General features: G+C 39.5%; 1 long non-coding RNA gene across 1 annotated transcript in view; it reads left to right on the top strand.

The window, feature by feature from the left end:
- LOC107181649 overlaps window positions 1-7,546 on the top strand; it is a 9,147-nt gene extending 1,601 nt beyond the window's left edge. The window contains exons 2-3 of the long non-coding RNA XR_001512326.1: window positions 3,081-3,312; window positions 6,508-7,546. This is a non-coding gene — a long non-coding RNA (uncharacterized LOC107181649). The remainder of the gene's footprint in view (window positions 1-3,080; window positions 3,313-6,507) is intronic.
- The last annotated feature ends 1,981 nt before the right edge of the window (window positions 7,547-9,527 follow it).

Raw genomic sequence — 9,527 nt, 5'->3', positions numbered from 1 at the left:
GTGGGGGGGGGGGGGGGAGAGACGGGACTAATTCAGGACCTTGAGCATCACCTTGAACCCAAGTTGCTGATAAAGTTATTGATGCTGCTGCTCTCGATGTAGAGTCACAGAGTCTAGCTAAAGTACTTCACAGATATCTCATCTGACTGCAGTGCCTTTATCTCCCAGTCTTTGCTTGGGGGGGTTGGGCGGGGGGACTCTCCTTACTATCTTAATTCTGAGGAGTCTCTCTCATTCCCTTTTCTGGATCACCTCAAAGCTGAAAAGGCAGAATTTCCCCCTTCTGTTGAGCCCATCGTTTCCCATCTTTTACTCAGAACTCAGCTCTGAGTCTCTTGGCAGGAGCAGAACTTTGCAAGAAGCTCCGTTGGAAACGTGTTTACACTCATCTTAGCACAGCAACCAGGAGCCCCAAATGTCAAGAATGAATGCGGAGACAAAACTCAAAGCCCGTGGCAGTCTGGGGTTCACCATGTTGTTCCCAGAACATAGGGCTGAGTATTGAGAGGCCTTCACTGCCTGTCTCTGCACCAGCTGCTAACACACTCTCTTTCCTTTCTCATTTCAAAAGCAAAAGGGGAAATGGGAACAGAGACCATTGTTCTTCCTTGAAATCTCTGCTACTAGCCTGCGCATGACACCTCTCATCACATTTTCTAAATGCTTCCCAAACAGCCAATTGGTTTCTTAATTTCCTGGTTTGGAGTCTTTTTATCCTAAAATGGATACAGGCCTTCAAGGAGCTAATCCAATACACAACTATTAATGAAAATCATCACTTCCTTTTGTTAAGCACCCAGTATACAGCATATCCAGGGCTATATGCAGAGTCCCTTTATATCCTCGAGTTCCTCCTCTTGACACGTTTACCTCATCTCCAAAGACTCTGCCTCCTTGGTTTGACACTAGGATCAGTATCTCTGAGCTTTGAAAAGCTACTGGCCACCATTACTTTTTCCTAGACGTTTCAGTGCTATGCTAGCTTGGTGAGACAGCGTTGAGCAGAGACATCCACAAAGATATCACTTCTTAACCAGGCCTGTTTATCAGCATTGCCTGGAAAGGTAACACACACTTACCAGTGCTCCACCATTATGCAAGTCTGATGAGTCATAGTGGGATGCAGTTTGTGTGTTTTAGCAAAGTGGGGGGTGGGGAAGGAATGTGAACACGCACCCTGCTTAAGACTCACTGCCCCCAAGCAACAAGTCTCAGTGGGGGCCACGAAGGGGGTTCAGATGACCTGAGGACTTTTCTCAAGCCAGCCTGAGCTAGGAAGAATGGGCCCCAGATTGAGAATCAGTGCCCTGGTGGGTCAGCTAGGAGGGTGTCATAGTCCTCCAGGGATCTGGGCAGAACAGTTAAGAGCTGTTGTAAATATGGAGGTTGACTCTGATGGCCTGAGAATGAGTCAGCTCTGGGCACACAAATAGAGGTCCATTAATAAAAATAAATACTATGTATTAGCACTGACCCCTGTCAGGCAAAATGCTGAGCAGTTTATGTACCAGATATTTAATGTTATTCCCCAAACAACCCTAATATGTAGCTATTATTACTTGCCTTTGCAGATGGGGAAAACAAGTACCTGAGAGGCTAGCTTAGCCTGTCCAAGTAATCAGCAGCAGGGTAATACCTGGACCCCATGTTTCCTGATTGTAAGCCAAATAAGATCTCTAACTCCCTCTGCCACACGACAGGGGGACCTGCAAGAGGTCCATCAGGAATGAGAGCAGTGACCAGCCGGCCTGCATCCCTGAGCTCCTCATCCATGCTTGGCTCCTAGGGCAGCACAGGATGCATTCTTTCATTCCACATATAATCCTGCTGCATTGGAGGAAGCATCAGACACAACACTTCCCAACAGCCAACCTGCTGGACAGCAAGCACTACACTAACTGGTTGTGCAACCCCAGGATTGCTAGCCTCCCCTTGGTGGGAGCAGCCACTCCCTCTCCTGGCTGCCTGTAAATGTTTCTTCCATAGCTTGGGTGAACCCTTATTGCACTAGCTTATCTGTTCATTTGTATGATAATCTAGTGAGGAAAAAGGGCGACCCTGACCACCTTTGTATTCCCAGAGCATACCCAAAACAGGTTTCTTAAAAATCAAATTTCCTCCTGGTTCGTGTGGCTTAGTGGTTGAGCATTGACCCATGAACCAGGAGATCACTGGATCAATTCAGGGTCAGGACACATGCCCAGGTTGTGGGCTTGATCCCCAGTAGGAGGCGTGCAGGAGGCACATGATCAATGTTTCTAGCTCTCTATCCCTCTCCCCTCCTCTCTCTCTAAAATCAATAAAAATATATGAAAAGAAAGTTAACAATATGGTCAAATAAGTCTTTTTTTATTAAAAAGATGACAATAAATTTCTGGAATCTACTCCTATTACATCTGCAATTAAAGTGTCAGGCAAAACGACACCAAAATACAACCTGACTAGCTTACTTTTTGGTGTGTGTGTGTGTGTGTGTGTGTGTGTGTATTTTAAGACTTGACTAAGAAAAAGCCTTAATAGCTTGGACTCCTAGGCTGATATAACCCTCACAAACAGTAGTTTGGACACATACTAGTACACCCACAATCAGGCTACACACCCACACAGAGAGACCTTAAACACACCCTCAGCCATCTGAACACAATGAGCAGGTGGGGAACACAATGTTCCCACTGCCGTCCATGCCGTGTGCACAGCTGGAACTAAACATATGTCAAGTGGCTGTATTGCAGACACAGAGGATGGGGATGGGGGTGGGGGGCACTCACTAGGAAAATAATCTATTGCTTCCTTTAGCTATTATTCAATTCCTTCACTTTCTTGTATCTGTGCTGGAGCCCTTTTGGAATCACACTGTCACTGAAGGCAAATGTAAGCTAAAAGCAAAGCATGGACTGCAAGAGTGTTGTCGTGGGAACTGCCTTAAGTACCACCATCCATTTCTCATCACTGCCAGGCCAATCCCACTATACTATACTCACAAGTGAAGTCCTGCCACCACCTTCATCGACGAGATTCTGAAGTGCTGGCCCATCCTGCCCAGCCTGGAAGATTAGCCTGGTGTTTTCTGTCTCTGCAAGAGCCTCTGGGGCAAGACCAGGAAGTCAGCAGTCTGCCAGGATCATCTCTACCTTCAGGATGCCAACAAAGTTTGGGCTCCCATCTGACTCTTTGCTGCTGCTCAACCCCGCAGGACATGTTTGTGTTTCCACTGAAATGTGAGAACTGTGCACACATATGAATCTACCATCCCCTCCTGCAGGCCTTCAGGCGGGCCCTCACAAATACGCAACCCTTCCCCCCCAAATCCAGGTGAGTTATCTTGCCTGCTGTGTTCAGAAGCATAAGGAAAAGCAAAGCTTGAAAGTCATGATGAGTGATATTCTCAGGCATAACAGGTGAGCCAGATCCACTGGCCCTATTAATTGTCGCCAACATTAATAACTCCTGAACTAACATCCCATTAATCTGATTAGGTAAGGTGAATCACCCTTCACATTTACTCAAAGAAACCAAGGAGACAGAGTTCCCAAAACACACACACACACACACACACACGGTGGTCTGACTATCACGGCTCCCTAGAAATGATTTCTTTTTTTCTATTCTCCTTAGTTAATGACAAAGCTCAAGGTCCTCCATCCTAAAGGGAACCCCGCCTGGGGAGGCATTCAAGTCATGAGTCAGAGCTTTGGAGCAAAACCAACCTGGGTTCTGGTCCTGTTTCTGTCACGTAAGCATTGTATTAACTTTCTGGGCCCATTTCCTCATATGGAAATGGGGGAAATACTTGTACACACCTCATGCACATCCTTAAATGAAGATTAAATGAGCAAATACATGGAAAATACATAACATAGTGTTTGATATTTAATAGGCGCCCATTATGCATTGAGAGCATTTTAGTTGGCAACACTTTCTCCTTTATTAATTTGAATTTTCCTCGGACATGCAAATAGATCCTAAGATTGCCCAACTTAAAGTTTGACAGCTAATTAATAAATTAGCATGAGAAATAATAATTAAAAACATGAAAGTGGAAAAAAAAACATGAAAGTGGGAAAATATGGCTTTAATGGGTTTTAATAGGTATCTCTTTGTATGAAAAGCAAAGGAGGGGGTGGAGATCAAAGGTTTTGGAACAGTTCATAATATGTAAGGATACACGCAGTTACTTACATTATTAGCTACCAAAGAAGAGGCACAACGATCACGGAAGTTCAAATTGGGCAGGCTGGGCTGAGGGACACCCACACAGTGCACGAATTTCATGCACTGGGCCTCTAGTAGTATATAAAAGTTATTAAATAACTGCCAGGTTCTTAGATATAAGCAAACTCTTCAACTTAGATTTGTTTGTATATTTTAGAATTGTATATTTTAAAAAGCTGGCATTTACTACATGGCATTCAAATGTATTAGAAAAGCTGGAGAAATGCAATCTCCATGAAGTGTGTATAAGTACATATGTATGTGTATATATGTAAAATGAAAAAAGTAAACCTTATCACTCAGGTATCTCACCTATGATGTAGTAAGACTGCTTATGCCCTGGGGAAGTAACAGGATAGTTATTACTGTACAAAAACAGAAAGCTAGAACAATTTTGCTTTTAGTTTTCATCTTCAATCTAAATAAGGTAGGGGTTACTTAGAATTCTTGACTATACAATATTCTTTTGAAGTTGACATCAAAGGCCAAAACGTGTAGATTTCTTATTTGCAACTAAGCTAATGTTCACAAAAGTAAAAAAGGTCATCAAGCATTTTAATGGAAAATGGTAATCATTCTAAACCCAGTTCATCCCTAACTCTCCATGTTAATATTTTATTTTCTATAAACCAGTCTATGAGTATTTTTTTTTAAGGCAACCATATTCTCAATTGCCTCAGGATGGCCCTTAATAAGCAATAACAGGAGGTGTTTTGTTTGGAGGTTAGGAAAATTGAACTCTGAATGAAATCAGCTATTCTTAACTTTTTAGAAGATTACTCAAATATGTGTGAAATCCATTAGACTGTGACCTCAATAGCAAGTGTTTGACAAGCTATATGATAAACGTTTTATACTAAGTAGTGCTACTTACAAGGCATATAATAAATAAAATTCAGCAAAAACAATGATCCTCCAAAATCAACACCAGGAACTTCTTTACAAATCAATCACCTGCCTGACTTAAAACACAAGTTCACTTCATTTGTTTTCTCCATTATGTTTTGACTATCTCCCATATTCATAAATATGTACTCACATACATGGTATGCCTACACTTCAGAAACTAAAAGGCTAATTCCAAGCATTCTGAATACTTCTGCCACAGCAAATTTGGACATTTAGATGCTTAAACACTGTGCATTAAAATTCCCTAAGATATAGCCCTGGTCAGTGTGCTAAATGGTTAGAGCATCAGCCTGCACACTGAAGGGCATGGGTTCGATTCCTGTTCAAGGGCATGTACTTGAGTTATAGGTTCAATCCCTGGCTCTGGTCAGGCTCATGCGGGAGGCAATCAATGTGTCTTTTTCACATCGATGTTTCTCTCTCTCTACCCCTCCCTTCCACTTTTCCGCTCTAAAAATCAATGTACAAAATATCCTTGGGTAATGATTAACAAAAACCACACAAAACTCCCTAAGATATAAATAATATTAAAATTAGGTTTTCTAATTGTTTTTCAAAGTCATTGATAAAAACTAAAAAAAATTCAGGCATTCAGATTCTTATCTCTAATCTCAAGAGGGAAATTTAAAGTAACCATATATTCAATCAGGTGATATCTTTAAAAAGATTTGGACATACACATTGCTCAATTTGAAGGTAATATTTATAAGATATGCTAACTCATTCAATATTATAGTGTTTGTAATTTAAAGGAAATCAGTTTTTTAAATCTCATTAAAAAAACAATAGTATGAGCTGATAGTCTGATCACTTAACAGATCTTTAAAGAGCCAATAATCTAGTCACTTAATGATATTCTTTTTGAGTCAGAATTTTCTTGTGTATATTTTTGAATTATGACCCTCCCAAATATAGACATTTTCTTCCTAGGCCTGATTTTTGCTAGCAGGGCTAAACCCATGGAAATCTAGTTCTTCAGTTAGACCAGTCAAGCTAGTCCTGTTCAAAGATGAGTTAAAAATAAGTGTATAGACTTGACCAGTTATCTCAAATCTAATCTACTCCAAAAGATTTATAAAGCTAAATAATAAAAAGGGAGAAAGACCACCATAAATCAGTTGATTAAATAATTAGAATATGGAAAGGAACAAACAATAACTTTTTTTCATAAAGAAAAACAGGTGACATTTCTAGAGGTAAGATTTAAGGGACTCAAGTAAGAATAGGACTCAAATAAGAATATAATCAATCATATAAGTCTATTGGAAAGACCATGAAGACCTGCCCATAACTATCCTTATCTGGCATCCTCCACCCAATTCTTCAGGGAAATAAGATAGCACACCAGCCCAACCTGAACGAACACTTACGTGTCATCTGTTTCAGGGCTGAAAACCAATTGTGGAGAAGAGTGGCCATAAACTAGGATCACTGTTCAACATGCTTTTGTGATGACAGACACATTCTGTATCTACACTAATGTAATAGTCACCAACCACGGTTACCGAGAACTTGATGTGATTAGTGTAACCAAATTTTAAAAGCCACATGTGGCGAGTTAGTGGCAACTATTTTGTATAGTGCAGATCCTAGAAAAAATAGTGTGGGAAGTAAAATACTGAAGAATATACTGAGAAGTTAGAAGAATTGAACTTAATAAAATTGGCTGTTCTATTTACTAATTATTTATTTTCTTCCCACTTCTTTTATAGCAACTTCTCAATTTCTGCAGGCTCCTCCCTAAGTACCCAAAAGTTAAATGTTGGTGTTGATCAGGATTCCATCCTAGGGGATTCTATCCTTTTCCCATTCTACCTGCTCTCCCTAGAAAATTCTTGCTTCAATTATAATTTATATGCTAGATCATGTTTTCCAACCTAACCTTCCAAGCACTGGATTTAACTATCCAAATGCTTACTTGGCGTCACCAATTAATGTCCTGCAGGTACCAGAACACATCCTCTCCTTACATCCAAACTAAAAGAACCTGGTCCTGCTGCCAACTTCCATACATCCAGATGTTTATGCCGTAATTTTGGGAGTAACCTTGATTCTCTAACTCAGCTTTTCCAATCAGTCATGAAGTCTCACTAATACCTCTTTCTAAGGCTCCCTTCAATGTCTTTCTTTTCATCCCCAATGCTACAATCCCAATCAAAGCCATGGTTACCTCTTGCCTAGATTACTCCATCAGGCTCTCCACCTGACTGCTTGATCTCTAGTTTTGATTCCCTTCAACTCATTCTTCTCAAACTTAAAAAAAAAAAAAAGGACATATCAAAGGATCTTAAGAGTAAAGATGAAAATTAATCAAGTTGTGCAAAGGACTAATTATGTTACCTTCCCTGATAAATTTTCTTCAGCCAATTAAATAGTTCCAACTTGAAAGGTCTCCTTACCCTTATAGCTTTTGTTCTTATGAACACTTAAAAATACAAATAATGTTTAGTCATTAAACTTCCACTTTTAGTTACCAAGACATAGTAAACAGCAGAAAGGACCTTATGAATGGTTACGAAACACCACAAAAAGCATTTTCTTCATGAAGGCTGAGAATTGGGAAATCACCTCTACTAAATCAGTGTTTCCATAATAGGACAGTCTTCATTATATACTAGAGGCCTGGTGCACGACATCCGTACACTGAGGGGGGGGCGGCTGGAAAGTAGGGGGGTTCCCTCAGCCCGGCCTGCTCCCTCTTGCACTTCAGAAGCCCTCAGGGGCTTCTGGCCGAGCAGCACTCCCCCTGTGGGAGCGCACTGACCACCAGGGGGGCAACTCCTGCTTGAGTGTCTGCCCCCTGGTGGTCAGTGCACATCATAGCAACTGGTCATTATGCTGTTTGGTGGATCTGCATACTAGCCTTTGATTATATAGTATTCTTTATGTATTCCCTTTAAAAAAAAAAAGAGCCCTGGCCAGTGTGGCACAGATGGTTGGAGCATCATCCCTGTACACCAAAAGGTGGCAGGTTCAATTCCTGGTCAGGGCATGTATGGGAGGCAACCAATTGATGTTTCTCTCTCCCCATCTCTTCCTCTAAGATTAAAAAAAAAACAAACACACAAACACAACCAGTTTTGAATGTTGTAAATAATAAACAATATAATTATATTGCATTGCTTAGTTCCACATTTTTGTGGTTCAATGATATTGCACAGATTTCATGGGCAACTTAAGTTACATGCAAAATTGGAAAAACTTTTAAAAGTCTCAATGGCAAAACATTTACAAATACATTATTTATACTGAGTACCTTACTACAGAATGACTAAAGAGGTAAAAGAATTTCTAGCCAAAATAATCATTAATTCAATTCAGGTTAGAAATGTATTTTTTTTCAAGGCTATTTACACCTTTTAGCTTTGTAATTCAAAATAGCTAAGTATGTACCACACCACAAAATCTGTTAAACATCAGGGGAAGTTTCCTCTTTAATAGGAGAAAGGTAAAAATTGTTAAATGTTTTTAGATACCACTTTTGTAGTTTTTTGTAGAGTTTTTCTCTCTGCACTTTATAAACTGTGTGCTTTGCAAATTATCGTGTAGCTTATTAAAAACAAGTTATAACATGCAAATTACAATATAATCAAAGGACACTATTCATTATACAAAATATTTTGTTACATTCTTATCTAGCAATTATAAGACTGAACTCTGATAAAATGAGTTTTGAGGTAAGAAAATCACTAAATGAGGAAAAATTATACATGAGTATACTGTTCTATTAAAACATATATTAAAATAAATTGAGTCATACACATTTTCTTTAGTGGTAGACACCAGGTTTTAAGTGATAGCTAGATAACTAGACTTACTGAAGAGTAATGTCCACAAAATCATAAAAAGTAAAAGGTATTGACAACAAATGTGAATGTTATTTGTAGATTAAGCCTGATCAGACCAGTAGGTTAAATTCTCTACATAAATAATACCAGTAATGATAAACAATAAATTAGATGACTTATGAAATATAATGGTCACAGATAAAGCACCTATAGACTCTAATTAGGTTTCCTAAGTAAGATAATTTTTATTAGTACCTGTAACATATTAAATGCTTATAATGTCACTGAAATATTACTCAATTATTAATAGAATTGTTAGGCTAGAGCCCTAATAATCTGCATGAAGACAGAATCTCCCATTAGCCCACTAGTACCATTGTGCAATTTAGAAGGGGGAGAGAAATGATCTTTTCTGAAGACTCTTTACTTCCATCTCTCAGAAATTTGACATAATATACTGTTAGAATAAGGCACTTTATTGCCATTTGCTAAAAAACTTCCATAATAAAATACAAATCTGTGAATAAATTCCCCCATACAGTGGTGGTGATGTACTCTGCACAACCTGCAAGACCTGCACCTGACAGCCTTGTCTGTACTACTTTTAGTAGTGGACAC

The sequence above is a fragment of the Myotis davidii genome, unplaced genomic scaffold, assembly GCF_000327345.1.
Source record: "Myotis davidii unplaced genomic scaffold, ASM32734v1 scaffold107, whole genome shotgun sequence".
NCBI classification, from domain to species: Eukaryota; Metazoa; Chordata; class Mammalia; order Chiroptera; family Vespertilionidae; genus Myotis; species Myotis davidii.
Note: the sequence above shows the minus strand (reverse complement) of the source record. Positions and strands in the feature narration are given on the sequence as shown.